This window comes from Labrus bergylta, chromosome 23 (genome assembly GCF_963930695.1).
Source record: "Labrus bergylta chromosome 23, fLabBer1.1, whole genome shotgun sequence".
NCBI lineage: Eukaryota > Metazoa > Chordata > Actinopteri > Labriformes > Labridae > Labrus > Labrus bergylta.
This window is the reverse complement of record NC_089217.1, coordinates 20,024,987-20,051,658: the sequence shown is the minus strand read 5'-3', so window position 1 is coordinate 20,051,658 and position 26,672 is coordinate 20,024,987. Positions and strand designations below refer to the sequence as shown.

Below are 26,672 nucleotides of genomic sequence, written 5' to 3'. Positions count from 1 at the left end.
CACATGCTCCACTTGAGGAGCAGTGACAGGCCCCTCCCCCTCCTCACCTGACTCCTGTCCTCCAGTCACAGGATTTGGAGGGAGATTTGAATTGTCTGGCCCAGGCTCCAAAATGTGCTCTTCAAACATTTCAAACAATCCGCCATTTTCTTTTTCTTTTTCTGCTTGTTTTGCAGCTTTCACTTTGTTGGCAAAAGACCTTGGACAGTCTCTGAAGAGATGAGTTGTTTCTCCACACAGGTTGCACTTTCTGCCATTGGTACATTCTTCAAAAGTATGACCAATTTCTCTGCACTTTCCACAGATGATTTGCTGACATGCTTCCGCAAGATGTCCATGCTCGCCACACTTGCGACAAAGTTTTGGCTGTCCCTGGTAGTGAATGTAGCCCCGGTTATTTCCCAGAACTATCATGGATGGCAGATGTTTCAGGCCCTGGAAGCCTTGGGGATCCTGCCATTGTTGAATGGGGACCCTCCAAGCACAGTTCCAAATGCCATCCTCATCTCTCACCTTCATAGCTTGGCCTTTAACCGTGCAAAATCTTCCCAGCCACATACATATGTCATCTGCATTTACTGTTTCATTGAACATCCTGACAATGACTGTCTTGGAAGCATTGTCAGTCAGTTTCTCTACATTAAAAGCAGAAAACTGGGCTCTGGTGTTTTCATATCTTGTCCAAAATTCCTTCAACAGAATCGCTGAGCGGAAGCTAACATCAAATCCTTTGTTCTGTGGTAAGGTCACAATGCAATTTATGTCATCTGGTTTAAAATTCAGTGATTGTTGGACTAGCTTCCTTGAGAAGTCTAGCCTAGACAACCCCTGTAGCCTTCCATCTTTCTCCACAAAGGTGAAGCGTACACTGTGGTGCCTCCGCATGCCAGCATGGGCCGCCGACATGTTGGAGACACCACACTTTAAAAACTCCTAAGATAAGAACTGATAAGAACAGATACTACACTTGATCTTAGCCAAAAGGCCGAGAAGCGATGCCCCTGACAGGCTAAGGCCGGCATCACATTCCCCATACAGTCCTCCTCGCCCATGGTCCCGGCAAGCGAGCGTTGCTTTTAAGTGACCGTCGGTAAAACGGAAGAGCAAACTCTTTGATGGAAGCACCTTTAAGATACATGCGTTATGTCAAGCTCTGAAAAATGAGTTCAAACCCTCAACCACCAGATTTATCTGCAGCAGACTTAAGTGAACCAAAAGACAGGAGAAGATTGGGGCCTTTTATTGGCCCACAGCCGTTCTGTAAGGCAGATGTGCCGTGACTGGGATTTCACATTGATCAGAGCAAGGGCTGCTGAATCTGAAACAAATTTGATTGACGAGTGATATTGTGATCTAGCACTAGCAAAGACACTGGCTGCGCATAGCTTTTAAGCCACCTTGGAAATTCTTGCTGTCTGTCTGTTGCTACAGCCAGGTTGGAAGGCAGCATGTCCCTATCTGTTTCCCCCTTATTACTTTCGACAATCCATCAGGGGAGAGCGCGAACGCAGTCCCCCACTACCACAAATTATGCAGTCGAGATTCCCACATTTGGGGAATTCGCATAGGTCAGCCCCACCGGAGTGCAATGGCCAGGCCTCGCCATGGGTGAACCACCTTCTTGATCATGGTATCTCCCCTGCCAGGTAAGTATGAGCTGTACAGCTCAGGGCAAAAGGAGTCCTTCACAGGACCATCGCCCTGACTGACGGTCCCAACAACATGCGAACCACCGAAATCAGAGTTTCTGCACTGGGTGTCCCTTCTACTTGTCCTCAACACAGAAGAAAGTTTTGTGTTGAGGCCCGATAGGGCTTGTCTTTCTACATGCAAGTGGAGAAATAAGGCTCATCATTCTAACAGGTCGTGCCACACTTCCACATCAAAGCCAACCGATAGCTACCGCCAGTGTGTGTGTGTGTGTGTTTTTTTCTTACCGCCAACAAAAGAACAGTCGAAGCAGCAGCTAGGCCAGAAACACTTTGCAACAATGACTGTTGATATGTTATTGCGTGTCTGTGTGCTACTACAGCAATAGCATACACAGAGTGGCAAATGGGGGAACTGGCACACAAATAACCCCAAACCTGACTAAAATTCCAGTTCATTTCAAAAAGCTTGCGTCCCGGCAGCATGTCAACGCAGTGACAAAGCCAGGCCAGACTCACACACATATTTCTCTTAAATGCAGCGAAAAGAAAGGATTATTTTAAACACTGAAGAGAGGAGGGTGCACCGTTCCCGGAGGTACTGCAATACCGGGTCGATGCGTGGAGTGGACGGAGCAAGCCCCTGTTCCATCTCCCAAGTCCAAACATCAATTTAATATATGGTCCCCGGGTAGGGGACGTATCAGATATTAAACTGATAAGAACAGATACTACACTTGATCTTAGCCAAAAGGCCGAGAAGCGATGCCCCTGACAGGCTAAGGCCGGCATCACATTCCCCATACAGTCCTCCTCGCCCATGGTCCCGGCAAGCGAGCGTTGCTTTTAAGTGACCGTCGGTAAAACGGAAGAGCAAACTCTTTGATGGAAGCACCTTTAAGATACATGCGTTATGTCAAGCTCTGAAAAATGAGTTCAAACCCTCAACCACCAGATTTATCTGCAGCAGACTTAAGTGAACCAAAAGACAGGAGAAGATTGGGGCCTTTTATTGGCCCACAGCCGTTCTGTAAGGCAGATGTGCCGTGACTGGGATTTCACATTGATCAGAGCAAGGGCTGCTGAATCTGAAACAAATTTGATTGACGAGTGATATTGTGATCTAGCACTAGCAAAGACACTGGCTGCGCATAGCTTTTAAGCCACCTTGGAAATTCTTGCTGTCTGTCTGTTGCTACAGCCAGGTTGGAAGGCAGCATGTCCCTATCTGTTTCCCCCTTATTACTTTCGACAATCCATCAGGGGAGAGCGCGAACGCAGTCCCCCACTACCACAAATTATGCAGTCGAGATTCCCACATTTGGGGAATTCGCATAGGTCAGCCCCACCGGAGTGCAATGGCCAGGCCTCGCCATGGGTGAACCACCTTCTTGATCATGGTATCTCCCCTGCCAGGTAAGTATGAGTTGTACAGCTCAGGGCAAAAGGAGTCCTTCACAGGACCATCGCCCTGACTGACGGTCCCAACAACATGCGAACCACCGAAATCAGAGTTTCTGCACTGGGTGTCCCTTCTACTTGTCCTCAACACAGAAGAAAGTTTTGTGTTGAGGCCCGATAGGGCTTGTCTTTCTACATGCAAGTGGAGAAATAAGGCTCATCATTCTAACAGGTCGTGCCACACTTCCACATCAAAGCCAACCGATAGCTACCACCAGTGTGTGTGTGTGTGTGTTTTTCTTACCGCCAACAAAAGAACAGTCGAAGCAGCAGCTAGGCCAGAAACACTTTGCAACAATGACTGTTGATATGTTATTGCGTGTCTGTGTGCTACTACAGCAATAGCATACACAGAGTGGCAAATGGGGGAACTGGCACACAAATAACCCCAAACCTGACTAAAATTCCAGTTCATTTCAAAAAGCTTGCGTCCCGGCAGCATGTCAACGCAGTGACAAAGCCAGGCCAGACTCACACACATATTTCTCTTAAATGCAGCGAAAAGAAAGGATTATTTTAAACACTGAAGAGAGGAGGGTGCACCGTTCCCGGAGGTACTGCAATACCGGGTCGATGCGTGGAGTGGACGGAGCAAGCCCCTGTTCCATCTCCCAAGTCCAAAAATCAATTTAATATATGGTCCCCGGGTAGGGGACGTATCAGATATTAAACTGATAAGAACAGATACTACACTTGATCTTAGCCAAAAGGCCGAGAAGCGATGCCCCTGACAGGCTAAGGCCGGCATCACATTCCCCATACAGTCCTCCTCGCCCATGGTCCCGGCAAGCGAGCGTTGCTTTTAAGTGACCGTCGGTAAAACGGAAGAGCAAACTCTTTGATGGAAGCACCTTTAAGATACATGCGTTATGTCAAGCTCTGAAAAATGAGTTCAAACCCTCAACCACCAGATTTATCTGCAGCAGACTTAAGTGAACCAAAAGACAGGAGAAGATTGGGGCCTTTTATTGGCCCACAGCCGTTCTGTAAGGCAGATGTGCCGTGACTGGGATTTCACATTGATCAGAGCAAGGGCTGCTGAATCTGAAACAAATTTGATTGACGAGTGATATTGTGATCTAGCACTAGCAAAGACACTGGCTGCGCATAGCTTTTAAGCCACCTTGGAAATTCTTGCTGTCTGTCTGTTGCTACAGCCAGGTTGGAAGGCAGCATGTCCCTATCTGTTTCCCCCTTATTACTTTCGACAATCCATCAGGGGAGAGCGCGAACGCAGTCCCCCACTACCACAAATTATGCAGTCGAGATTCCCACATTTGGGGAATTCGCATAGGTCAGCCCCACCGGAGTGCAATGGCCAGGCCTCGCCATGGGTGAACCACCTTCTTGATCATGGTATCTCCCCTGCCAGGTAAGTATGAGTTGTACAGCTCAGGGCAAAAGGAGTCCTTCACAGGACCATCGCCCTGACTGACGGTCCCAACAACATGCGAACCACCGAAATCAGAGTTTCTGCACTGGGTGTCCCTTCTACTTGTCCTCAACACAGAAGAAAGTTTTGTGTTGAGGCCCGATAGGGCTTGTCTTTCTACATGCAAGTGGAGAAATAAGGCTCATCATTCTAACAGGTCGTGCCACACTTCCACATCAAAGCCAACCGATAGCTACCGCCAGTGTGTGTGTGTGTGTGTTTTTCTTACCGCCAACAAAAGAACAGTCGAAGCAGCAGCTAGGCCAGAAACACTTTGCAACAATGACTGTTGATATGTTATTGCGTGTCTGTGTGCTACTACAGCAATAGCATACACAGAGTGGCAAATGGGGGAACTGGCACACAAATAACCCCAAACCTGACTAAAATTCCAGTTCATTTCAAAAAGCTTGCGTCCCGGCAGCATGTCAACGCAGTGACAAAGCCAGGCCAGACTCACACACATATTTCTCTTAAATGCAGCGAAAAGAAAGGATTATTTTAAACACTGAAGAGAGGAGGGTGCACCGTTCCCGGAGGTACTGCAATACCGGGTCGATGCGTGGAGTGGACGGAGCAAGCCCCTGTTCCATCTCCCAAGTCCAAAAATCAATTTAATATATGGTCCCCGGGTAGGGGACGTATCAGATATTAAACTGATAAGAACAGATACTACACTTGATCTTAGCCAAAAGGCCGAGAAGCGATGCCCCTGACAGGCTAAGGCCGGCATCACATTCCCCATACAGTCCTCCTCGCCCATGGTCCCGGCAAGCGAGCGTTGCTTTTAAGTGACCGTCGGTAAAACGGAAGAGCAAACTCTTTGATGGAAGCACCTTTAAGATACATGCGTTATGTCAAGCTCTGAAAAATGAGTTCAAACCCTCAACCACCAGATTTATCTGCAGCAGACTTAAGTGAACCAAAAGACAGGAGAAGATTGGGGCCTTTTATTGGCCCACAGCCGTTCTGTAAGGCAGATGTGCCGTGACTGGGATTTCACATTGATCAGAGCAAGGGCTGCTGAATCTGAAACAAATTTGATTGACGAGTGATATTGTGATCTAGCACTAGCAAAGACACTGGCTGCGCATAGCTTTTAAGCCACCTTGGAAATTCTTGCTGTCTGTCTGTTGCTACAGCCAGGTTGGAAGGCAGCATGTCCCTATCTGTTTCCCCCTTATTACTTTCGACAATCCATCAGGGGAGAGCGCGAACGCAGTCCCCAACTACCACAAATTATGCAGTCGAGATTCCCACATTTGGGGAATTCGCATAGGTCAGCCCCACCGGAGTGCAATGGCCAGGCCTCGCCATGGGTGAACCACCTTCTTGATCATGGTATCTCCCCTGCCAGGTAAGTATGAGTTGTACAGCTCAGGGCAAAAGGAGTCCTTCACAGGACCATCGCCCTGACTGACGGTCCCAACAACATGCGAACCACCGAAATCAGAGTTTCTGCACTGGGTGTCCCTTCTACTTGTCCTCAACACAGAAGAAAGTTTTGTGTTGAGGCCCGATAGGGCTTGTCTTTCTACATGCAAGTGGAGAAATAAGGCTCATCATTCTAACAGGTCGTGCCACACTTCCACATCAAAGCCAACCGATAGCTACCGCCAGTGTGTGTGTGTGTGTGTGTGTTTTTCTTACCGCCAACAAAAGAACAGTCGAAGCAGCAGCTAGGCCAGAAACACTTTGCAACAATGACTGTTGATATGTTATTGCGTGTCTGTGTGCTACTACAGCAATAGCATACACAGAGTGGCAAATGGGGGAACTGGCACACAAATAACCCCAAACCTGACTAAAATTCCAGTTCATTTCAAAAAGCTTGCGTCCCGGCAGCATGTCAACGCAGTGACAAAGCCAGGCCAGACTCACACACATATTTCTCTTAAATGCAGCGAAAAGAAAGGATTATTTTAAACACTGAAGAGAGGAGGGTGCACCGTTCCCAGAGGTACTGCAATACCGGGTCGATGCGTGGAGTGGACGGAGCAAGCCCCTGTTCCATCTCCCAAGTCCAAAAATCAATTTAATATATGGTCCCCGGGTAGGGGACGTATCAGATATTAAACTGATAAGAACAGATACTACACTTGATCTTAGCCAAAAGGCCGAGAAGCGATGCCCCTGACAGGCTAAGGCCGGCATCACATTCCCCATACAGTCCTCCTCGCCCATGGTCCCGGCAAGCGAGCGTTGCTTTTAAGTGGCCGTCGGTAAAACGGAAGAGCAAACTCTTTGATGGAAGCACCTTTAAGATACATGCGTTATGTCAAGCTCTGAAAAATGAGTTCAAACCCTTAACCACCAGATTTATCTGCAGCAGACTTAAGTGAACCAAAAGACAGGAGAAGATTGGGGCCTTTTATTGGCCCACAGCCGTTCTGTAAGGCAGATGTGCCGTGACTGGGATTTCACATTGATCAGAGCAAGGGCTGCTGAATCTGAAACAAATTTGATTGACGAGTGATATTGTGATCTAGCACTAGCAAAGACACTGGCTGCGCATAGCTTTTAAGCCACCTTGGAAATTCTTGCTGTCTGTCTGTTGCTACAGCCAGGTTGGAAGGCAGCATGTCCCTATCTGTTTCCCCCTTATTACTTTCGACAATCCATCAGGGGAGAGCGCGAACGCAGTCCCCCACTACCACAAATTATGCAGTCGAGATTCCCACATTTGGGGAATTCGCATAGGTCAGCCCCACCGGAGTGCAATGGCCAGGCCTCGCCATGGGTGAACCACCTTCTTGATCATGGTATCTCCCCTGCCAGGTAAGTATGAGTTGTACAGCTCAGGGCAAAAGGAGTCCTTCACAGGACCATCGCCCTGACTGACGGTCCCAACAACATGCGAACCACCGAAATCAGAGTTTCTGCACTGGGTGTCCCTTCTACTTGTCCTCAACACAGAAGAAAGTTTTGTGTTGAGGCCCGATAGGGCTTGTCTTTCTACATGCAAGTGGAGAAATAAGGCTCATCATTCTAACAGGTCGTGCCACACTTCCACATCAAAGCCAACCGATAGCTACCGCCAGTGTGTGTGTGTGTGTGTGTTTTTCTTACCGCCAACAAAAGAACAGTCGAAGCAGCAGCTAGGCCAGAAACACTTTGCAACAATGACTGTTGATATGTTATTGCGTGTCTGTGTGCTACTACAGCAATAGCATACACAGAGTGGCAAATGGGGGAACTGGCACACAAATAACCCCAAACCTGACTAAAATTCCAGTTCATTTCAAAAAGCTTGCGTCCCGGCAGCATGTCAACGCAGTGACAAAGCCAGACCAGACTCACACACATATTTCTCTTAAATGCAGCGAAAAGAAAGGATTATTTTAAACACTGAAGAGAGGAGGGTGCACCGTTCCCGGAGGTACTGCAATACCGGGTCGATGCGTGGAGTGGACGGAGCAAGCCCCTGTTCCATCTCCCAAGTCCAAACATCAATTTAATATATGGTCCCCGGGTAGGGGACGTATCAGATATTAAACTGATAAGAACAGATACTACACTTGATCTTAGCCAAAAGGCCGAGAAGCGATGCCCCTGACAGGCTAAGGCCGGCATCACATTCCCCATACAGTCCTCCTCGCCCATGGTCCCGGCAAGCGAGCGTTGCTTTTAAGTGACCGTCGGTAAAACGGAAGAGCAAACTCTTTGATGGAAGCACCTTTAAGATACATGCGTTATGTCAAGCTCTGAAAAATGAGTTCAAACCCTCAACCACCAGATTTATCTGCAGCAGACTTAAGTGAACCAAAAGACAGGAGAAGATTGGGGCCTTTTATTGGCCCACAGCCGTTCTGTAAGGCAGATGTGCCGTGACTGGGATTTCACATTGATCAGAGCAAGGGCTGCTGAATCTGAAACAAATTTGATTGACGAGTGATATTGTGATCTAGCACTAGCAAAGACACTGGCTGCGCATAGCTTTTAAGCCACCTTGGAAATTCTTGCTGTCTGTCTGTTGCTACAGCCAGGTTGGAAGGCAGCATGTCCCTATCTGTTTCCCCCTTATTACTTTCGACAATCCATCAGGGGAGAGCGCGAACGCAGTCCCCCACTACCACAAATTATGCAGTCGAGATTCCCACATTTGGGGAATTCGCATAGGTCAGCCCCACCGGAGTGCAATGGCCAGGCCTCGCCATGGGAGAACCACCTTCTTGATCATGGTATCTCCCCTGCCAGGTAAGTATGAGTTGTACAGCTCAGGGCAAAAGGAGTCCTTCACAGGACCATCGCCCTGACTGACGGTCCCAACAACATGCGAACCACCGAAATCAGAGTTTCTGCACTGGGTGTCCCTTCTACTTGTCCTCAACACAGAAGAAAGTTTTGTGTTGAGGCCCGATAGGGCTTGTCTTTCTACATGCAAGTGGAGAAATAAGGCTCATCATTCTAACAGGTCGTGCCACACTTCCACATCAAAGCCAACCGATAGCTACCACCAGTGTGTGTGTGTGTGTGTTTTTCTTACCGCCAACAAAAGAACAGTCGAAGCAGCAGCTAGGCCAGAAACACTTTGCAACAATGACTGTTGATATGTTATTGCGTGTCTGTGTGCTACTACAGCAATAGCATACACAGAGTGGCAAATGGGGGAACTGGCACACAAATAACCCCAAACCTGACTAAAATTCCAGTTCATTTCAAAAAGCTTGCGTCCCGGCAGCATGTCAACGCAGTGACAAAGCCAGGCCAGACTCACACACATATTTCTCTTAAATGCAGCGAAAAGAAAGGATTATTTTAAACACTGAAGAGAGGAGGGTGCACCGTTCCCGGAGGTACTGCAATACCGGGTCGATGCGTGGAGTGGACGGAGCAAGCCCCTGTTCCATCTCCCAAGTCCAAAAATCAATTTAATATATGGTCCCCGGGTAGGGGACGTATCAGATATTAAACTGATAAGAACAGATACTACACTTGATCTTAGCCAAAAGGCCGAGAAGCGATGCCCCTGACAGGCTAAGGCCGGCATCACATTCCCCATACAGTCCTCCTCGCCCATGGTCCCGGCAAGCGAGCGTTGCTTTTAAGTGACCGTCGGTAAAACGGAAGAGCAAACTCTTTGATGGAAGCACCTTTAAGATACATGCGTTATGTCAAGCTCTGAAAAATGAGTTCAAACCCTCAACCACCAGATTTATCTGCAGCAGACTTAAGTGAACCAAAAGACAGGAGAAGATTGGGGCCTTTTATTGGCCCACAGCCGTTCTGTAAGGCAGATGTGCCGTGACTGGGATTTCACATTGATCAGAGCAAGGGCTGCTGAATCTGAAACAAATTTGATTGACGAGTGATATTGTGATCTAGCACTAGCAAAGACACTGGCTGCGCATAGCTTTTAAGCCACCTTGGAAATTCTTGCTGTCTGTCTGTTGCTACAGCCAGGTTGGAAGGCAGCATGTCCCTATCTGTTTCCCCCTTATTACTTTCGACAATCCATCAGGGGAGAGCGCGAACGCAGTCCCCAACTACCACAAATTATGCAGTCGAGATTCCCACATTTGGGGAATTCGCATAGGTCAGCCCCACCGGAGTGCAATGGCCAGGCCTCGCCATGGGTGAACCACCTTCTTGATCATGGTATCTCCCCTGCCAGGTAAGTATGAGTTGTACAGCTCAGGGCAAAAGGAGTCCTTCACAGGACCATCGCCCTGACTGACGGTCCCAACAACATGCGAACCACCGAAATCAGAGTTTCTGCACTGGGTGTCCCTTCTACTTGTCCTCAACACAGAAGAAAGTTTTGTGTTGAGGCCCGATAGGGCTTGTCTTTCTACATGCAAGTGGAGAAATAAGGCTCATCATTCTAACAGGTCGTGCCACACTTCCACATCAAAGCCAACCGATAGCTACCGCCAGTGTGTGTGTGTGTGTGTGTGTTTTTCTTACCGCCAACAAAAGAACAGTCGAAGCAGCAGCTAGGCCAGAAACACTTTGCAACAATGACTGTTGATATGTTATTGCGTGTCTGTGTGCTACTACAGCAATAGCATACACAGAGTGGCAAATGGGGGAACTGGCACACAAATAACCCCAAACCTGACTAAAATTCCAGTTCATTTCAAAAAGCTTGCGTCCCGGCAGCATGTCAACGCAGTGACAAAGCCAGGCCAGACTCACACACATATTTCTCTTAAATGCAGCGAAAAGAAAGGATTATTTTAAACACTGAAGAGAGGAGGGTGCACCGTTCCCAGAGGTACTGCAATACCGGGTCGATGCGTGGAGTGGACGGAGCAAGCCCCTGTTCCATCTCCCAAGTCCAAAAATCAATTTAATATATGGTCCCCGGGTAGGGGACGTATCAGATATTAAACTGATAAGAACAGATACTACACTTGATCTTAGCCAAAAGGCCGAGAAGCGATGCCCCTGACAGGCTAAGGCCGGCATCACATTCCCCATACAGTCCTCCTCGCCCATGGTCCCGGCAAGCGAGCGTTGCTTTTAAGTGGCCGTCGGTAAAACGGAAGAGCAAACTCTTTGATGGAAGCACCTTTAAGATACATGCGTTATGTCAAGCTCTGAAAAATGAGTTCAAACCCTTAACCACCAGATTTATCTGCAGCAGACTTAAGTGAACCAAAAGACAGGAGAAGATTGGGGCCTTTTATTGGCCCACAGCCGTTCTGTAAGGCAGATGTGCCGTGACTGGGATTTCACATTGATCAGAGCAAGGGCTGCTGAATCTGAAACAAATTTGATTGACGAGTGATATTGTGATCTAGCACTAGCAAAGACACTGGCTGCGCATAGCTTTTAAGCCACCTTGGAAATTCTTGCTGTCTGTCTGTTGCTACAGCCAGGTTGGAAGGCAGCATGTCCCTATCTGTTTCCCCCTTATTACTTTCGACAATCCATCAGGGGAGAGCGCGAACGCAGTCCCCCACTACCACAAATTATGCAGTCGAGATTCCCACATTTGGGGAATTCGCATAGGTCAGCCCCACCGGAGTGCAATGGCCAGGCCTCGCCATGGGTGAACCACCTTCTTGATCATGGTATCTCCCCTGCCAGGTAAGTATGAGTTGTACAGCTCAGGGCAAAAGGAGTCCTTCACAGGACCATCGCCCTGACTGACGGTCCCAACAACATGCGAACCACCGAAATCAGAGTTTCTGCACTGGGTGTCCCTTCTACTTGTCCTCAACACAGAAGAAAGTTTTGTGTTGAGGCCCGATAGGGCTTGTCTTTCTACATGCAAGTGGAGAAATAAGGCTCATCATTCTAACAGGTCGTGCCACACTTCCACATCAAAGCCAACCGATAGCTACCGCCAGTGTGTGTGTGTGTGTGTGTTTTTCTTACCGCCAACAAAAGAACAGTCGAAGCAGCAGCTAGGCCAGAAACACTTTGCAACAATGACTGTTGATATGTTATTGCGTGTCTGTGTGCTACTACAGCAATAGCATACACAGAGTGGCAAATGGGGGAACTGGCACACAAATAACCCCAAACCTGACTAAAATTCCAGTTCATTTCAAAAAGCTTGCGTCCCGGCAGCATGTCAACGCAGTGACAAAGCCAGACCAGACTCACACACATATTTCTCTTAAATGCAGCGAAAAGAAAGGATTATTTTAAACACTGAAGAGAGGAGGGTGCACCGTTCCCGGAGGTACTGCAATACCGGGTCGATGCGTGGAGTGGACGGAGCAAGCCCCTGTTCCATCTCCCAAGTCCAAACATCAATTTAATATATGGTCCCCGGGTAGGGGACGTATCAGATATTAAACTGATAAGAACAGATACTACACTTGATCTTAGCCAAAAGGCCGAGAAGCGATGCCCCTGACAGGCTAAGGCCGGCATCACATTCCCCATACAGTCCTCCTCGCCCATGGTCCCGGCAAGCGAGCGTTGCTTTTAAGTGACCGTCGGTAAAACGGAAGAGCAAACTCTTTGATGGAAGCACCTTTAAGATACATGCGTTATGTCAAGCTCTGAAAAATGAGTTCAAACCCTCAACCACCAGATTTATCTGCAGCAGACTTAAGTGAACCAAAAGACAGGAGAAGATTGGGGCCTTTTATTGGCCCACAGCCGTTCTGTAAGGCAGATGTGCCGTGACTGGGATTTCACATTGATCAGAGCAAGGGCTGCTGAATCTGAAACAAATTTGATTGACGAGTGATATTGTGATCTAGCACTAGCAAAGACACTGGCTGCGCATAGCTTTTAAGCCACCTTGGAAATTCTTGCTGTCTGTCTGTTGCTACAGCCAGGTTGGAAGGCAGCATGTCCCTATCTGTTTCCCCCTTATTACTTTCGACAATCCATCAGGGGAGAGCGCGAACGCAGTCCCCCACTACCACAAATTATGCAGTCGAGATTCCCACATTTGGGGAATTCGCATAGGTCAGCCCCACCGGAGTGCAATGGCCAGGCCTCGCCATGGGAGAACCACCTTCTTGATCATGGTATCTCCCCTGCCAGGTAAGTATGAGTTGTACAGCTCAGGGCAAAAGGAGTCCTTCACAGGACCATCGCCCTGACTGACGGTCCCAACAACATGCGAACCACCGAAATCAGAGTTTCTGCACTGGGTGTCCCTTCTACTTGTCCTCAACACAGAAGAAAGTTTTGTGTTGAGGCCCGATAGGGCTTGTCTTTCTACATGCAAGTGGAGAAATAAGGCTCATCATTCTAACAGGTCGTGCCACACTTCCACATCAAAGCCAACCGATAGCTACCACCAGTGTGTGTGTGTGTGTGTTTTTCTTACCGCCAACAAAAGAACAGTCGAAGCAGCAGCTAGGCCAGAAACACTTTGCAACAATGACTGTTGATATGTTATTGCGTGTCTGTGTGCTACTACAGCAATAGCATACACAGAGTGGCAAATGGGGGAACTGGCACACAAATAACCCCAAACCTGACTAAAATTCCAGTTCATTTCAAAAAGCTTGCGTCCCGGCAGCATGTCAACGCAGTGACAAAGCCAGGCCAGACTCACACACATATTTCTCTTAAATGCAGCGAAAAGAAAGGATTATTTTAAACACTGAAGAGAGGAGGGTGCACCGTTCCCGGAGGTACTGCAATACCGGGTCGATGCGTGGAGTGGACGGAGCAAGCCCCTGTTCCATCTCCCAAGTCCAAAAATCAATTTAATATATGGTCCCCGGGTAGGGGACGTATCAGATATTAAACTGATAAGAACAGATACTACACTTGATCTTAGCCAAAAGGCCGAGAAGCGATGCCCCTGACAGGCTAAGGCCGGCATCACATTCCCCATACAGTCCTCCTCGCCCATGGTCCCGGCAAGCGAGCGTTGCTTTTAAGTGACCGTCGGTAAAACGGAAGAGCAAACTCTTTGATGGAAGCACCTTTAAGATACATGCGTTATGTCAAGCTCTGAAAAATGAGTTCAAACCCTCAACCACCAGATTTATCTGCAGCAGACTTAAGTGAACCAAAAGACAGGAGAAGATTGGGGCCTTTTATTGGCCCACAGCCGTTCTGTAAGGCAGATGTGCCGTGACTGGGATTTCACATTGATCAGAGCAAGGGCTGCTGAATCTGAAACAAATTTGATTGACGAGTGATATTGTGATCTAGCACTAGCAAAGACACTGGCTGCGCATAGCTTTTAAGCCACCTTGGAAATTCTTGCTGTCTGTCTGTTGCTACAGCCAGGTTGGAAGGCAGCATGTCCCTATCTGTTTCCCCCTTATTACTTTCGACAATCCATCAGGGGAGAGCGCGAACGCAGTCCCCAACTACCACAAATTATGCAGTCGAGATTCCCACATTTGGGGAATTCGCATAGGTCAGCCCCACCGGAGTGCAATGGCCAGGCCTCGCCATGGGTGAACCACCTTCTTGATCATGGTATCTCCCCTGCCAGGTAAGTATGAGTTGTACAGCTCAGGGCAAAAGGAGTCCTTCACAGGACCATCGCCCTGACTGACGGTCCCAACAACATGCGAACCACCGAAATCAGAGTTTCTGCACTGGGTGTCCCTTCTACTTGTCCTCAACACAGAAGAAAGTTTTGTGTTGAGGCCCGATAGGGCTTGTCTTTCTACATGCAAGTGGAGAAATAAGGCTCATCATTCTAACAGGTCGTGCCACACTTCCACATCAAAGCCAACCGATAGCTACCGCCAGTGTGTGTGTGTGTGTGTGTGTTTTTCTTACCGCCAACAAAAGAACAGTCGAAGCAGCAGCTAGGCCAGAAACACTTTGCAACAATGACTGTTGATATGTTATTGCGTGTCTGTGTGCTACTACAGCAATAGCATACACAGAGTGGCAAATGGGGGAACTGGCACACAAATAACCCCAAACCTGACTAAAATTCCAGTTCATTTCAAAAAGCTTGCGTCCCGGCAGCATGTCAACGCAGTGACAAAGCCAGGCCAGACTCACACACATATTTCTCTTAAATGCAGCGAAAAGAAAGGATTATTTTAAACACTGAAGAGAGGAGGGTGCACCGTTCCCAGAGGTACTGCAATACCGGGTCGATGCGTGGAGTGGACGGAGCAAGCCCCTGTTCCATCTCCCAAGTCCAAAAATCAATTTAATATATGGTCCCCGGGTAGGGGACGTATCAGATATTAAACTGATAAGAACAGATACTACACTTGATCTTAGCCAAAAGGCCGAGAAGCGATGCCCCTGACAGGCTAAGGCCGGCATCACATTCCCCATACAGTCCTCCTCGCCCATGGTCCCGGCAAGCGAGCGTTGCTTTTAAGTGGCCGTCGGTAAAACGGAAGAGCAAACTCTTTGATGGAAGCACCTTTAAGATACATGCGTTATGTCAAGCTCTGAAAAATGAGTTCAAACCCTTAACCACCAGATTTATCTGCAGCAGACTTAAGTGAACCAAAAGACAGGAGAAGATTGGGGCCTTTTATTGGCCCACAGCCGTTCTGTAAGGCAGATGTGCCGTGACTGGGATTTCACATTGATCAGAGCAAGGGCTGCTGAATCTGAAACAAATTTGATTGACGAGTGATATTGTGATCTAGCACTAGCAAAGACACTGGCTGCGCATAGCTTTTAAGCCACCTTGGAAATTCTTGCTGTCTGTCTGTTGCTACAGCCAGGTTGGAAGGCAGCATGTCCCTATCTGTTTCCCCCTTATTACTTTCGACAATCCATCAGGGGAGAGCGCGAACGCAGTCCCCCACTACCACAAATTATGCAGTCGAGATTCCCACATTTGGGGAATTCGCATAGGTCAGCCCCACCGGAGTGCAATGGCCAGGCCTCGCCATGGGTGAACCACCTTCTTGATCATGGTATCTCCCCTGCCAGGTAAGTATGAGTTGTACAGCTCAGGGCAAAAGGAGTCCTTCACAGGACCATCGCCCTGACTGACGGTCCCAACAACATGCGAACCACCGAAATCAGAGTTTCTGCACTGGGTGTCCCTTCTACTTGTCCTCAACACAGAAGAAAGTTTTGTGTTGAGGCCCGATAGGGCTTGTCTTTCTACATGCAAGTGGAGAAATAAGGCTCATCATTCTAACAGGTCGTGCCACACTTCCACATCAAAGCCAACCGATAGCTACCGCCAGTGTGTGTGTGTGTGTGTGTTTTTCTTACCGCCAACAAAAGAACAGTCGAAGCAGCAGCTAGGCCAGAAACACTTTGCAACAATGACTGTTGATATGTTATTGCGTGTCTGTGTGCTACTACAGCAATAGCATACACAGAGTGGCAAATGGGGGAACTGGCACACAAATAACCCCAAACCTGACTAAAATTCCAGTTCATTTCAAAAAGCTTGCGTCCCGGCAGCATGTCAACGCAGTGACAAAGCCAGACCAGACTCACACACATATTTCTCTTAAATGCAGCGAAAAGAAAGGATTATTTTAAACACTGAAGAGAGGAGGGTGCACCGTTCCCGGAGGTACTGCAATACCGGGTCGATGCGTGGAGTGGACGGAGCAAGCCCCTGTTCCATCTCCCAAGTCCAAACATCAATTTAATATATGGTCCCCGGGTAGGGGACGTATCAGATATTAAACTGATAAGAACAGATACTACACTTGATCTTAGCCAAAAGGCCGAGAAGCGATGCCCCTGACAGGCTAAGGCCGGCATCACATTCCCCATACAGTCCTCCTCGCCCATGGTCCCGGCAAGCGAGCGTTGCTTTTAAGTGACCGTCGGTAAAACGGAAGAGCAAACTCTTTGATGGAAGCACCTTTAAGATACATGCGTTATGTCAAGCTCTGAAAAATGAGTTCAAACCCTCAACCACCAGATTTATCTGCAGCAGACTTAAGTGAACCAAAAGACAGGAGAAGATTGGGGCCTTTTATTGGCCCACAGCCGTTCTGTAAGGCAGATGTGCCGTGACTGGGATTTCACATTGATCAGAGCAAGGGCTGCTGAATCTGAAACAAATTTGATTGACGAGTGATATTGTGATCTAGCACTAGCAAAGACACTGGCTGCGCATAGCTTTTAAGCCACCTTGGAAATTCTTGCTGTCTGTCTGTTGCTACAGCCAGGTTGGAAGGCAGCATGTCCCTATCTGTTTCCCCCTTATTACTTTCGACAATCCATCAGGGGAGAGCGCGAACGCAGTCCCCCACTACCACAAATTATGCAGTCGAGATTCCCACATTTGGGGAATTCGCATAGGTCAGCCCCACCGGAGTGCAATGGCCAGGCCTCGCCATGGGAGAACCACCTTCTTGATCATGGTATCTCCCCTGCCAGGTAAGTATGAGTTGTACAGCTCAGGGCAAAAGGAGTCCTTCACAGGACCATCGCCCTGACTGACGGTCCCAACAACATGCGAACCACCGAAATCAGAGTTTCTGCACTGGGTGTCCCTTCTACTTGTCCTCAACACAGAAGAAAGTTTTGTGTTGAGGCCCGATAGGGCTTGTCTTTCTACATGCAAGTGGAGAAATAAGGCTCATCATTCTAACAGGTCGTGCCACACTTCCACATCAAAGCCAACCGATAGCTACCACCAGTGTGTGTGTGTGTGTGTTTTTCTTACCGCCAACAAAAGAACAGTCGAAGCAGCAGCTAGGCCAGAAACACTTTGCAACAATGACTGTTGATATGTTATTGCGTGTCTGTGTGCTACTACAGCAATAGCATACACAGAGTGGCAAATGGGGGAACTGGCACACAAATAACCCCAAACCTGACTAAAATTCCAGTTCATTTCAAAAAGCTTGCGTCCCGGCAGCATGTCAACGCAGTGACAAAGCCAGGCCAGACTCACACACATATTTCTCTTAAATGCAGCGAAAAGAAAGGATTATTTTAAACACTGAAGAGAGGAGGGTGCACCGTTCCCGGAGGTACTGCAATACCGGGTCGATGCGTGGAGTGGACGGAGCAAGCCCCTGTTCCATCTCCCAAGTCCAAAAATCAATTTAATATATGGTCCCCGGGTAGGGGACGTATCAGATATTAAACTGATAAGAACAGATACTACACTTGATCTTAGCCAAAAGGCCGAGAAGCGATGCCCCTGACAGGCTAAGGCCGGCATCACATTCCCCATACAGTCCTCCTCGCCCATGGTCCCGGCAAGCGAGCGTTGCTTTTAAGTGACCGTCGGTAAAACGGAAGAGCAAACTCTTTGATGGAAGCACCTTTAAGATACATGCGTTATGTCAAGCTCTGAAAAATGAGTTCAAACCCTCAACCACCAGATTTATCTGCAGCAGACTTAAGTGAACCAAAAGACAGGAGAAGATTGGGGCCTTTTATTGGCCCACAGCCGTTCTGTAAGGCAGATGTGCCGTGACTGGGATTTCACATTGATCAGAGCAAGGGCTGCTGAATCTGAAACAAATTTGATTGACGAGTGATATTGTGATCTAGCACTAGCAAAGACACTGGCTGCGCATAGCTTTTAAGCCACCTTGGAAATTCTTGCTGTCTGTCTGTTGCTACAGCCAGGTTGGAAGGCAGCATGTCCCTATCTGTTTCCCCCTTATTACTTTCGACAATCCATCAGGGGAGAGCGCGAACGCAGTCCCCCACTACCACAAATTATGCAGTCGAGATTCCCACATTTGGGGAATTCGCATAGGTCAGCCCCACCGGAGTGCAATGGCCAGGCCTCGCCATGGGTGAACCACCTTCTTGATCATGGTATCTCCCCTGCCAGGTAAGTATGAGTTGTACAGCTCAGGGCAAAAGGAGTCCTTCACAGGACCATCGCCCTGACTGACGGTCCCAACAACATGCGAACCACCGAAATCAGAGTTTCTGCACTGGGTGTCCCTTCTACTTGTCCTCAACACAGAAGAAAGTTTTGTGTTGAGGCCCGATAGGGCTTGTCTTTCTACATGCAAGTGGAGAAATAAGGCTCATCATTCTAACAGGTCGTGCCACACTTCCACATCAAAGCCAACCGATAGCTACCGCCAGTGTGTGTGTGTGTGTGTTTTTCTTACCGCCAACAAAAGAACAGTCGAAGCAGCAGCTAGGCCAGAAACACTTTGCAACAATGACTGTTGATATGTTATTGCGTGTCTGTGTGCTACTACAGCAATAGCATACACAGAGTGGCAAATGGGGGAACTGGCACACAAATAACCCCAAACCTGACTAAAATTCCAGTTCATTTCAAAAAGCTTGCGTCCCGGCAGCATGTCAACGCAGTGACAAAGCCAGGCCAGACTCACACACATATTTCTCTTAAATGCAGCGAAAAGAAAGGATTATTTTAAACACTGAAGAGAGGAGGGTGCACCGTTCCCAGAGGTACTGCAATACCGGGTCGATGCGTGGAGTGGACGGAGCAAGCCCCTGTTCCATCTCCCAAGTCCAAAAATCAATTTAATATATGGTCCCCGGGTAGGGGACGTATCAGATATTAAACTGATAAGAACAGATACTACACTTGATCTTAGCCAAAAGGCCGAGAAGCGATGCCCCTGACAGGCTAAGGCCGGCATCACATTCCCCATACAGTCCTCCTCGCCCATGGTCCCGGCAAGCGAGCGTTGCTTTTAAGTGGCCGTCGGTAAAACGGAAGAGCAAACTCTTTGATGGAAGCACCTTTAAGATACATGCGTTATGTCAAGCTCTGAAAAATGAGTTCAAACCCTTAACCACCAGATTTATCTGCAGCAGACTTAAGTGAACCAAAAGACAGGAGAAGATTGGGGCCTTTTATTGGCCCACAGCCGTTCTGTAAGGCAGATGTGCCGTGACTGGGATTTCACATTGATCAGAGCAAGGGCTGCTGAATCTGAAACAAATTTGATTGACGAGTGATATTGTGATCTAGCACTAGCAAAGACACTGGCTGCGCATAGCTTTTAAGCCACCTTGGAAATTCTTGCTGTCTGTCTGTTGCTACAGCCAGGTTGGAAGGCAGCATGTCCCTATCTGTTTCCCCCTTATTACTTTCGACAATCCATCAGGGGAGAGCGCGAACGCAGTCCCCCACTACCACAAATTATGCAGTCGAGATTCCCACATTTGGGGAATTCGCATAGGTCAGCCCCACCGGAGTGCAATGGCCAGGCCTCGCCATGGGTGAACCACCTTCTTGATCATGGTATCTCCCCTGCCAGGTAAGTATGAGTTGTACAGCTCAGGGCAAAAGGAGTCCTTCACAGGACCATCGCCCTGACTGACGGTCCCAACAACATGCGAACCACCGAAATCAGAGTTTCTGCACTGGGTGTCCCTTCTACTTGTCCTCAACACAGAAGAAAGTTTTGTGTTGAGGCCCGATAGGGCTTGTCTTTCTACATGCAAGTGGAGAAATAAGGCTCATCATTCTAACAGGTCGTGCCACACTTCCACATCAAAGCCAACCGATAGCTACCGCCAGTGTGTGTGTGTGTGTGTGTTTTTCTTACCGCCAACAAAAGAACAGTCGAAGCAGCAGCTAGGCCAGAAACACTTTGCAACAATGACTGTTGATATGTTATTGCGTGTCTGTGTGCTACTACAGCAATAGCATACACAGAGTGGCAAATGGGGGAACTGGCACACAAATAACCCCAAACCTGACTAAAATTCCAGTTCATTTCAAAAAGCTTGCGTCCCGGCAGCATGTCAACGCAGTGACAAAGCCAGACCAGACTCACACACATATTTCTCTTAAATGCAGCGAAAAGAAAGGATTATTTTAAACACTGAAGAGAGGAGGGTGCACCGTTCCCAGAGGTACTGCAATACCGGGTCGATGCGTGGAGTGGACGGAGCAAGCCCCTGTTCCATCTCCCAAGTCCAAAAATCAATTTAATATATGGTCCCCAGGTAGGGAACGTATCAGATATTAAACTGATAAGAACAGATACTACACTTGATCTTAGCCAAAAGGCCGAGAAGCGATGCCCCTGACAGGCTAAGGCCGGCATCACATTCCCCATACAGTCCTCCTCGCCCATGGTCCCGGCAAGCGAGCGTTGCTTTTAAGTGGCCGTCGGTAAAACGGAAGAGCAAACTCTTTGATGGAAGCACCTTTAAGATACATGCGTTATGTCAAGCTCTGAAAAATGAGTTCAAACCCTCAACCACCAGATTTATCTGCAGCAGACTTAAGTGAACCAAAAGACAGGAGAAGATTGGGGCCTTTTATTGGCCCACAGCCGTTCTGTAAGGCAGATGTGCCGTGACTGGGATTTCACATTGATCAGAGCAAGGGCTGCTGAATCTGAAACAAATTTGATTGACGAGTGATATTGTGATCTAGCACTAGCAAAGACACTGGCTGCGCATAGCTTTTAAGCCACCTTGGAAATTCTTGCTGTCTGTCTGTTGCTACAGCCAGGTTGGAAGGCAGCATGTCCCTATCTGTTTCCCCCTTATTACTTTCGACAATCCATCAGGGGAGAGCGCGAACGCAGTCCCCCACTACCACAAATTATGCAGTCGAGATTCCCACATTTGGGGAATTCGCATAGGTCAGCCCCACCGGAGTGCAATGGCCAGGCCTCGCCATGGGTGAACCACCTTCTTGATCATGGTATCTCCCCTGCCAGGTAAGTATGAGTTGTACAGCTCAGGGCAAAAGGAGTCCTTCACAGGACCATCGCCCTGACTGACGGTCCCAACAACATGCGAACCACCGAAATCAGAGTTTCTGCACTGGGTGTCCCTTCTACTTGTCCTCAACACAGAAGAAAGTTTTGTGTTGAGGCCCGAAAGGGCTTGTCTTTCTACATGCAAGTGGAGAAATAAGGCTCATCATTCTAACAGGTCGTGCCACACTTCCACATCAAAGCCAACCGATAGCTACCGCCAGTGTGTGTGTGTGTGTGTGTTTTTCTTACCGCCAACAAAAGAACAGTCGAAGCAGCAGCTAGGCCAGAAACACTTTGCAACAATGACTGTTGATATGTTATTGCGTGTCTGTGTGCTACTACAGCAATAGCATACACAGAGTGGCAAATGGGGGAACTGGCACACAAATAACCCCAAACCTGACTAAAATTCCAGTTCATTTCAAAAAGCTTGCGTCCCGGCAGCATGTCAACGCAGTGACAAAGCCAGGCCAGACTCACACACATATTTCTCTTAAATGCAGCGAAAAGAAAGGATTATTTTAAACACTGAAGAGAGGAGGGTGCACCGTTCCCAGAGGTACTGCAATACCGGGTCGATGCGTGGAGTGGACGGAGCAAGCCCCTGTTCCATCTCCCAAGTCCAAAAATCAATTTAATATATGGTCCCCGGGTAGGGGACGTATCAGATATTAAACTGATAAGAACAGATACTACACTTGATCTTAGCCAAAAGGCCGAGAAGCGATGCCCCTGACAGGCTAAGGCCGGCATCACATTCCCCATACAGTCCTCCTCGCCCATGGTCCCGGCAAGCGAGCGTTGCTTTTAAGTGGCCGTCGGTAAAACGGAAGAGCAAACTCTTTGATGGAAGCACCTTTAAGATACATGCGTTATGTCAAGCTCTGAAAAATGAGTTCAAACCCTCAACCACCAGATTTATCTGCAGCAGACTTAAGTGAACCAAAAGACAGGAGAAGATTGGGGCCTTTTATTGGCCCACAGCCGTTCTGTAAGGCAGATGTGCCGTGACTGGGATTTCACATTGATCAGAGCAAGGGCTGCTGAATCTGAAACAAATTTGATTGACGAGTGATATTGTGATCTAGCACTAGCAAAGACACTGGCTGCGCATAGCTTTTAAGCCACCTTGGAAATTCTTGCTGTCTGTCTGTTGCTACAGCCAGGTTGGAAGGCAGCATGTCCCTATCTGTTTCCCCCTTATTACTTTCGACAATCCATCAGGGGAGAGCGCGAACGCAGTCCCCCACTACCACAAATTATGCAGTCGAGATTCCCACATTTGGGGAATTCGCATAGGTCAGCCCCACCGGAGTGCAATGGCCAGGCCTCGCCATGGGTGAACCACCTTCTTGATCATGGTATCTCCCCTGCCAGGTAAGTATGAGTTGTACAGCTCAGGGCAAAAGGAGTCCTTCACAGGACCATCGCCCTGACTGACGGTCCCAACAACATGCGAACCACCGAAATCAGAGTTTCTGCACTGGGTGTCCCTTCTACTTGTCCTCAACACAGAAGAAAGTTTTGTGTTGAGGCCCGATAGGGCTTGTCTTTCTACATGCAAGTGGAGAAATAAGGCTCATCATTCTAACAGGTCGTGCCACACTTCCACATCAAAGCCAACCGATAGCTACCGCCAGTGTGTGTGTGTGTGTGTGTTTTTCTTACCGCCAACAAAAGAACAGTCGAAGCAGCAGCTAGGCCAGAAACACTTTGCAACAATGACTGTTGATATGTTATTGCGTGTCTGTGTGCTACTACAGCAATAGCATACACAGAGTGGCAAATGGGGGAACTGGCACACAAATAACCCCAAACCTGACTAAAATTCCAGTTCATTTCAAAAAGCTTGCGTCCCGGCAGCATGTCAACGCAGTGACAAAGCCAGACCAGACTCACACACATATTTCTCTTAAATGCAGCGAAAAGAAAGGATTATTTTAAACACTGAAGAGAGGAGGGTGCACCGTTCCCAGAGGTACTGCAATACCGGGTCGATGCGTGGAGTGGACGGAGCAAGCCCCTGTTCCATCTCCCAAGTCCAAAAATCAATTTAATATATGGTCCCCAGGTAGGGAACGTATCAGATATTAAACTGATAAGAACAGATACTACACTTGATCTTAGCCAAAAGGCCGAGAAGCGATGCCCCTGACAGGCTAAGGCCGGCATCACATTCCCCATACAGTCCTCCTCGCCCATGGTCCCGGCAAGCGAGCGTTGCTTTTAAGTGACCGTCGGTAAAACGGAAGAGCAAACTCTTTGATGGAAGCACCTTTAAGATACATGCGTTATGTCAAGCTCTGAAAAATGAGTTCAAACCCTCAACCACCAGATTTATCTGCAGCAGACTTAAGTGAACCAAAAGACAGGAGAAGATTGGGGCCTTTTATTGGCCCACAGCCGTTCTGTAAGGCAGATGTGCCGTGACTGGGATTTCACATTGATCAGAGCAAGGGCTGCTGAATCTGAAACAAATTTGATTGACGAGTGATATTGTGATCTAGCACTAGCAAAGACACTGGCTGCGCATAGCTTTTAAGCCACCTTGGAAATTCTTGCTGTCTGTCTGTTGCTACAGCCAGGTTGGAAGGCAGCATGTCCCTATCTGTTTCCCCCTTATTACTTTCGACAATCCATCAGGGGAGAGCGCGAACGCAGTCCCCCACTACCACAAATTATGCAGTCGAGATTCCCACATTTGGGGAATTCGCATAGGTCAGCCCCACCGGAGTGCAATGGCCAGGCCTCGCCATGGGTGAACCACCTTCTTGATCATGGTATCTCCCCTGCCAGGTAAGTATGAGCTGTACAGCTCAGGGCAAAAGGAGTCCTTCACAGGACCATCGCCCTGACTGACGGTCCCAACAACATGCGAACCACCGAAATCAGAGTTTCTGCACTGGGTGTCCCTTCTACTTGTCCTCAACACAGAAGAAAGTTTTGTGTTGAGGCCCGATAGGGCTTGTCTTTCTACATGCAAGTGGAGAAATAAGGCTCATCATTCTAACAGGTCGTGCCACACTTCCACATCAAAGCCAACCGATAGCTACCGCCAGTGTGTGTGTGTGTGTGTTTTTTTCTTACCGCCAACAAAAGAACAGTCGAAGCAGCAGCTAGGCCAGAAACACTTTGCAACAATGACTGTTGATATGTTATTGCGTGTCTGTGTGCTACTACAGCAATAGCATACACAGAGTGGCAAATGGGGGAACTGGCACACAAATAACCCCAAACCTGACTAAAATTCCAGTTCATTTCAAAAAGCTTGCGTCCCGGCAGCATGTCAACGCAGTGACAAAGCCAGGCCAGACTCACACACATATTTCTCTTAAATGCAGCGAAAAGAAAGGATTATTTTAAACACTGAAGAGAGGAGGGTGCACCGTTCCCGGAGGTACTGCAATACCGGGTCGATGCGTGGAGTGGACGGAGCAAGCCCCTGTTCCATCTCCCAAGTCCAAACATCAATTTAATATATGGTCCCCGGGTAGGGGACGTATCAGATATTAAACTGATAAGAACAGATACTACACTTGATCTTAGCCAAAAGGCCGAGAAGCGATGCCCCTGACAGGCTAAGGCCGGCATCACATTCCCCATACAGTCCTCCTCGCCCATGGTCCCGGCAAGCGAGCGTTGCTTTTAAGTGACCGTCGGTAAAACGGAAGAGCAAACTCTTTGATGGAAGCACCTTTAAGATACATGCGTTATGTCAAGCTCTGAAAAATGAGTTCAAACCCTCAACCACCAGATTTATCTGCAGCAGACTTAAGTGAACCAAAAGACAGGAGAAGATTGGGGCCTTTTATTGGCCCACAGCCGTTCTGTAAGGCAGATGTGCCGTGACTGGGATTTCACATTGATCAGAGCAAGGGCTGCTGAATCTGAAACAAATTTGATTGACGAGTGATATTGTGATCTAGCACTAGCAAAGACACTGGCTGCGCATAGCTTTTAAGCCACCTTGGAAATTCTTGCTGTCTGTCTGTTGCTACAGCCAGGTTGGAAGGCAGCATGTCCCTATCTGTTTCCCCCTTATTACTTTCGACAATCCATCAGGGGAGAGCGCGAACGCAGTCCCCCACTACCACAAATTATGCAGTCGAGATTCCCACATTTGGGGAATTCGCATAGGTCAGCCCCACCGGAGTGCAATGGCCAGGCCTCGCCATGGGTGAACCACCTTCTTGATCATGGTATCTCCCCTGCCAGGTAAGTATGAGTTGTACAGCTCAGGGCAAAAGGAGTCCTTCACAGGACCATCGCCCTGACTGACGGTCCCAACAACATGCGAACCACCGAAATCAGAGTTTCTGCACTGGGTGTCCCTTCTACTTGTCCTCAACACAGAAGAAAGTTTTGTGTTGAGGCCCGATAGGGCTTGTCTTTCTACATGCAAGTGGAGAAATAAGGCTCATCATTCTAACAGGTCGTGCCACACTTCCACATCAAAGCCAACCGATAGCTACCACCAGTGTGTGTGTGTGTGTGTTTTTCTTACCGCCAACAAAAGAACAGTCGAAGCAGCAGCTAGGCCAGAAACACTTTGCAACAATGACTGTTGATATGTTATTGCGTGTCTGTGTGCTACTACAGCAATAGCATACACAGAGTGGCAAATGGGGGAACTGGCACACAAATAACCCCAAACCTGACTAAAATTCCAGTTCATTTCAAAAAGCTTGCGTCCCGGCAGCATGTCAACGCAGTGACAAAGCCAGGCCAGACTCACACACATATTTCTCTTAAATGCAGCGAAAAGAAAGGATTATTTTAAACACTGAAGAGAGGAGGGTGCACCGTTCCCGGAGGTACTGCAATACCGGGTCGATGCGTGGAGTGGACGGAGCAAGCCCCTGTTCCATCTCCCAAGTCCAAAAATCAATTTAATATATGGTCCCCGGGTAGGGGACGTATCAGATATTAAACTGATAAGAACAGATACTACACTTGATCTTAGCCAAAAGGCCGAGAAGCGATGCCCCTGACAGGCTAAGGCCGGCATCACATTCCCCATACAGTCCTCCTCGCCCATGGTCCCGGCAAGCGAGCGTTGCTTTTAAGTGACCGTCGGTAAAACGGAAGAGCAAACTCTTTGATGGAAGCACCTTTAAGATACAT

At 48.3% G+C, this 26,672-nt stretch overlaps 36 non-coding genes and 1 pseudogene across 36 annotated transcripts; all 37 read right to left on the bottom strand.

Moving 5' to 3' along the window:
- Positions 1-853: 853 nt before the first annotated feature.
- LOC114917745 (U2 spliceosomal RNA) lies at positions 854-997 on the bottom strand (annotated as a pseudogene).
- Positions 998-1,490: 493 nt separating this feature from the next.
- Positions 1,491-1,654, bottom strand: LOC114919214 (U1 spliceosomal RNA). Its single transcript, XR_003807598.2, has one exon. It is a non-coding gene; the product is annotated as a U1 spliceosomal RNA (small nuclear RNA).
- Positions 1,655-2,225: 571 nt separating this feature from the next.
- On the bottom strand, positions 2,226-2,416 carry LOC114917743 (U2 spliceosomal RNA). Its single transcript, XR_003806405.2, has one exon. It is a non-coding gene; the product is annotated as a U2 spliceosomal RNA (small nuclear RNA).
- Positions 2,417-2,909: 493 nt separating this feature from the next.
- LOC114917729 (U1 spliceosomal RNA) lies at positions 2,910-3,073 on the bottom strand. The gene has a single exon (XR_003806391.2). It is a non-coding gene; the product is annotated as a U1 spliceosomal RNA (small nuclear RNA).
- A 569-nt stretch (positions 3,074-3,642) lies between these two features.
- On the bottom strand, positions 3,643-3,833 carry LOC114917740 (U2 spliceosomal RNA). Its single transcript, XR_003806402.1, has one exon. It is a non-coding gene; the product is annotated as a U2 spliceosomal RNA (small nuclear RNA).
- Positions 3,834-4,326: 493 nt separating this feature from the next.
- LOC114917725 (U1 spliceosomal RNA) lies at positions 4,327-4,490 on the bottom strand. The gene has a single exon (XR_003806387.1). It is a non-coding gene; the product is annotated as a U1 spliceosomal RNA (small nuclear RNA).
- A 569-nt stretch (positions 4,491-5,059) lies between these two features.
- On the bottom strand, positions 5,060-5,250 carry LOC114917739 (U2 spliceosomal RNA). Its single transcript, XR_003806401.1, has one exon. It is a non-coding gene; the product is annotated as a U2 spliceosomal RNA (small nuclear RNA).
- A 493-nt stretch (positions 5,251-5,743) lies between these two features.
- LOC114917748 (U1 spliceosomal RNA) lies at positions 5,744-5,907 on the bottom strand. The gene has a single exon (XR_003806408.2). It is a non-coding gene; the product is annotated as a U1 spliceosomal RNA (small nuclear RNA).
- A 573-nt stretch (positions 5,908-6,480) lies between these two features.
- On the bottom strand, positions 6,481-6,671 carry LOC114917738 (U2 spliceosomal RNA). Its single transcript, XR_003806400.2, has one exon. It is a non-coding gene; the product is annotated as a U2 spliceosomal RNA (small nuclear RNA).
- Positions 6,672-7,164: 493 nt separating this feature from the next.
- On the bottom strand, positions 7,165-7,328 carry LOC114917747 (U1 spliceosomal RNA). Its single transcript, XR_003806407.1, has one exon. It is a non-coding gene; the product is annotated as a U1 spliceosomal RNA (small nuclear RNA).
- Positions 7,329-7,899: 571 nt separating this feature from the next.
- On the bottom strand, positions 7,900-8,090 carry LOC114917737 (U2 spliceosomal RNA). Its single transcript, XR_003806399.2, has one exon. It is a non-coding gene; the product is annotated as a U2 spliceosomal RNA (small nuclear RNA).
- Positions 8,091-8,583: 493 nt separating this feature from the next.
- On the bottom strand, positions 8,584-8,747 carry LOC114917746 (U1 spliceosomal RNA). The gene has a single exon (XR_003806406.2). It is a non-coding gene; the product is annotated as a U1 spliceosomal RNA (small nuclear RNA).
- A 569-nt stretch (positions 8,748-9,316) lies between these two features.
- On the bottom strand, positions 9,317-9,507 carry LOC114917736 (U2 spliceosomal RNA). Its single transcript, XR_003806398.1, has one exon. It is a non-coding gene; the product is annotated as a U2 spliceosomal RNA (small nuclear RNA).
- A 493-nt stretch (positions 9,508-10,000) lies between these two features.
- LOC114917735 (U1 spliceosomal RNA) lies at positions 10,001-10,164 on the bottom strand. Its single transcript, XR_003806397.2, has one exon. It is a non-coding gene; the product is annotated as a U1 spliceosomal RNA (small nuclear RNA).
- A 573-nt stretch (positions 10,165-10,737) lies between these two features.
- On the bottom strand, positions 10,738-10,928 carry LOC114917734 (U2 spliceosomal RNA). Its single transcript, XR_003806396.2, has one exon. It is a non-coding gene; the product is annotated as a U2 spliceosomal RNA (small nuclear RNA).
- A 493-nt stretch (positions 10,929-11,421) lies between these two features.
- On the bottom strand, positions 11,422-11,585 carry LOC114917730 (U1 spliceosomal RNA). Its single transcript, XR_003806392.2, has one exon. It is a non-coding gene; the product is annotated as a U1 spliceosomal RNA (small nuclear RNA).
- Positions 11,586-12,156: 571 nt separating this feature from the next.
- LOC114917733 (U2 spliceosomal RNA) lies at positions 12,157-12,347 on the bottom strand. Its single transcript, XR_003806395.2, has one exon. It is a non-coding gene; the product is annotated as a U2 spliceosomal RNA (small nuclear RNA).
- A 493-nt stretch (positions 12,348-12,840) lies between these two features.
- LOC114917724 (U1 spliceosomal RNA) lies at positions 12,841-13,004 on the bottom strand. Its single transcript, XR_003806386.2, has one exon. It is a non-coding gene; the product is annotated as a U1 spliceosomal RNA (small nuclear RNA).
- Positions 13,005-13,573: 569 nt separating this feature from the next.
- On the bottom strand, positions 13,574-13,764 carry LOC114917742 (U2 spliceosomal RNA). Its single transcript, XR_003806404.2, has one exon. It is a non-coding gene; the product is annotated as a U2 spliceosomal RNA (small nuclear RNA).
- Positions 13,765-14,257: 493 nt separating this feature from the next.
- LOC114917731 (U1 spliceosomal RNA) lies at positions 14,258-14,421 on the bottom strand. Its single transcript, XR_003806393.2, has one exon. It is a non-coding gene; the product is annotated as a U1 spliceosomal RNA (small nuclear RNA).
- A 573-nt stretch (positions 14,422-14,994) lies between these two features.
- On the bottom strand, positions 14,995-15,185 carry LOC136177929 (U2 spliceosomal RNA). Its single transcript, XR_010665423.1, has one exon. It is a non-coding gene; the product is annotated as a U2 spliceosomal RNA (small nuclear RNA).
- A 493-nt stretch (positions 15,186-15,678) lies between these two features.
- LOC136177742 (U1 spliceosomal RNA) lies at positions 15,679-15,842 on the bottom strand. Its single transcript, XR_010665235.1, has one exon. It is a non-coding gene; the product is annotated as a U1 spliceosomal RNA (small nuclear RNA).
- Positions 15,843-16,413: 571 nt separating this feature from the next.
- On the bottom strand, positions 16,414-16,604 carry LOC136177947 (U2 spliceosomal RNA). Its single transcript, XR_010665442.1, has one exon. It is a non-coding gene; the product is annotated as a U2 spliceosomal RNA (small nuclear RNA).
- Positions 16,605-17,097: 493 nt separating this feature from the next.
- LOC136177692 (U1 spliceosomal RNA) lies at positions 17,098-17,261 on the bottom strand. The gene has a single exon (XR_010665185.1). It is a non-coding gene; the product is annotated as a U1 spliceosomal RNA (small nuclear RNA).
- Positions 17,262-17,830: 569 nt separating this feature from the next.
- LOC136177885 (U2 spliceosomal RNA) lies at positions 17,831-18,021 on the bottom strand. Its single transcript, XR_010665379.1, has one exon. It is a non-coding gene; the product is annotated as a U2 spliceosomal RNA (small nuclear RNA).
- A 493-nt stretch (positions 18,022-18,514) lies between these two features.
- On the bottom strand, positions 18,515-18,678 carry LOC136177741 (U1 spliceosomal RNA). Its single transcript, XR_010665234.1, has one exon. It is a non-coding gene; the product is annotated as a U1 spliceosomal RNA (small nuclear RNA).
- Positions 18,679-19,247: 569 nt separating this feature from the next.
- Positions 19,248-19,438, bottom strand: LOC136177928 (U2 spliceosomal RNA). Its single transcript, XR_010665422.1, has one exon. It is a non-coding gene; the product is annotated as a U2 spliceosomal RNA (small nuclear RNA).
- A 493-nt stretch (positions 19,439-19,931) lies between these two features.
- LOC136177740 (U1 spliceosomal RNA) lies at positions 19,932-20,095 on the bottom strand. The gene has a single exon (XR_010665233.1). It is a non-coding gene; the product is annotated as a U1 spliceosomal RNA (small nuclear RNA).
- Positions 20,096-20,666: 571 nt separating this feature from the next.
- LOC136177942 (U2 spliceosomal RNA) lies at positions 20,667-20,857 on the bottom strand. The gene has a single exon (XR_010665437.1). It is a non-coding gene; the product is annotated as a U2 spliceosomal RNA (small nuclear RNA).
- A 493-nt stretch (positions 20,858-21,350) lies between these two features.
- On the bottom strand, positions 21,351-21,514 carry LOC136177738 (U1 spliceosomal RNA). The gene has a single exon (XR_010665231.1). It is a non-coding gene; the product is annotated as a U1 spliceosomal RNA (small nuclear RNA).
- A 571-nt stretch (positions 21,515-22,085) lies between these two features.
- Positions 22,086-22,276, bottom strand: LOC136177927 (U2 spliceosomal RNA). Its single transcript, XR_010665421.1, has one exon. It is a non-coding gene; the product is annotated as a U2 spliceosomal RNA (small nuclear RNA).
- A 493-nt stretch (positions 22,277-22,769) lies between these two features.
- On the bottom strand, positions 22,770-22,933 carry LOC136177737 (U1 spliceosomal RNA). The gene has a single exon (XR_010665230.1). It is a non-coding gene; the product is annotated as a U1 spliceosomal RNA (small nuclear RNA).
- A 571-nt stretch (positions 22,934-23,504) lies between these two features.
- LOC136177941 (U2 spliceosomal RNA) lies at positions 23,505-23,695 on the bottom strand. The gene has a single exon (XR_010665436.1). It is a non-coding gene; the product is annotated as a U2 spliceosomal RNA (small nuclear RNA).
- Positions 23,696-24,188: 493 nt separating this feature from the next.
- On the bottom strand, positions 24,189-24,352 carry LOC136177736 (U1 spliceosomal RNA). The gene has a single exon (XR_010665229.1). It is a non-coding gene; the product is annotated as a U1 spliceosomal RNA (small nuclear RNA).
- Positions 24,353-24,923: 571 nt separating this feature from the next.
- LOC136177946 (U2 spliceosomal RNA) lies at positions 24,924-25,114 on the bottom strand. The gene has a single exon (XR_010665441.1). It is a non-coding gene; the product is annotated as a U2 spliceosomal RNA (small nuclear RNA).
- Positions 25,115-25,607: 493 nt separating this feature from the next.
- Positions 25,608-25,771, bottom strand: LOC136177735 (U1 spliceosomal RNA). Its single transcript, XR_010665228.1, has one exon. It is a non-coding gene; the product is annotated as a U1 spliceosomal RNA (small nuclear RNA).
- A 569-nt stretch (positions 25,772-26,340) lies between these two features.
- Positions 26,341-26,531, bottom strand: LOC136177884 (U2 spliceosomal RNA). Its single transcript, XR_010665378.1, has one exon. It is a non-coding gene; the product is annotated as a U2 spliceosomal RNA (small nuclear RNA).
- Positions 26,532-26,672: the final 141 nt, after the last annotated feature.